This window comes from Dipodomys ordii, unplaced genomic scaffold, assembly GCF_000151885.1.
Source record: "Dipodomys ordii isolate 6190 unplaced genomic scaffold, Dord_2.0 Scaffold14, whole genome shotgun sequence".
In the NCBI taxonomy this organism is placed as follows: domain Eukaryota; kingdom Metazoa; phylum Chordata; class Mammalia; order Rodentia; family Heteromyidae; genus Dipodomys; species Dipodomys ordii.
This window is the reverse complement of record NW_012267230.1, coordinates 1774770-1775877: the sequence shown is the minus strand read 5'-3', so window position 1 is coordinate 1775877 and position 1108 is coordinate 1774770. Positions and strand designations below refer to the sequence as shown.

General features: G+C 52.4%; 1 protein-coding gene across 1 annotated transcript in view; it reads right to left on the bottom strand.

The window, feature by feature from the left end:
- Positions 1-1108, bottom strand: part of Scnn1b (sodium channel, non voltage gated 1 beta subunit) — a 23889-nt gene that overhangs the window by 9441 nt on the left and 13340 nt on the right. The window lies entirely within an intron of this gene.

Genomic DNA, 1108 nt, shown 5'->3' with positions numbered 1-1108 from the left:
CCCCCTGGCCCAGCCCCACAGCTCCTGCAGCAGGAGCGCGGGCCCCTGGCACGCGGGCTGGGCGCTGACCAGTTCAGAGCAGGAGTGGAGCCACCCTGAAGGCTGGATCGCAGGGCCCCCGCGGTGGATGGGTGAGTTTCAGGGATCACCACTGGGTCTGCTGTCAAGGGGAGCCGAGCTGCGCAGGCCCTGGTCAGCGAGAGGCGGCCAGAGTCAGACAGACACTCTTCAGTCCTCAGGCTGTGGGGTGTACCCCCCCTGCCCCGCCCCCAGCGGCTTCCCCTTCCTTCTCCCCGATGCTCCCTGGCACTCCAAGCTCACAACTAGGATTTCTCCTGCTTCCTCCCCACCCCATTTTTTCCATTTGTGTGTGTGTGTGTGTGTGTGTGTGTGTGTACCTGGACCATTCTGGGTGCTTGAACTTAGGGCCTGCGAGCTGTCCCTGGGCACTTTTGCTCAAGTCCAGCATTTTACCACTCGAGCCACAACTCCACTTCTGGCTCTTTGAATGGTTAATTGGAGAGAAGAGCCTCACAGACTTTCCTTCGCCAGGCTGGCTTTGAACCACAGTCCTCAGATCTCAGCCTCCTGGGTTGCTAGGAGTACAGGTATGAGCCATCAGCATCAGGCTCTCCTGCTTTCTTTCCAGTAGTCTTAACTCCATGGAGATTTCTCCATGTGTATGGTCCTAACACAGAAATTCTCTGAAGTGTTTGATTTCAGGAATCTTTTGTGCTTTGTAAAAGACTGAGTAAGATCATGAGTTCAAACGTCAGCACCACCAAAGAATTTAAGGATAAGGCTTTAAAAAAATCACAAAATAGCCAGGCTCATGCCCGGGAACATAAGATATGGAGGATCATGATTCAAAGCCAGCTTGAAGAGAAAAGTCCTCTAAGGTCCATCTTCCAGATGGGCACAGATGGCTCACACCTATACGTTGCAGCTCCTCAGAAGGCCGAAATCTGAGGATGGAAGTTCAAAGCCAGCACAGTCAGGAAAGTCCATGAGACTCTGATCTCCAATTAACTACCAAAAAAAAAAAAAAACCAGAAGTGGAGCTATGGCTGAAATGGTAGAGCACTAGCCTTGAGCAAAAGAAGCTTAG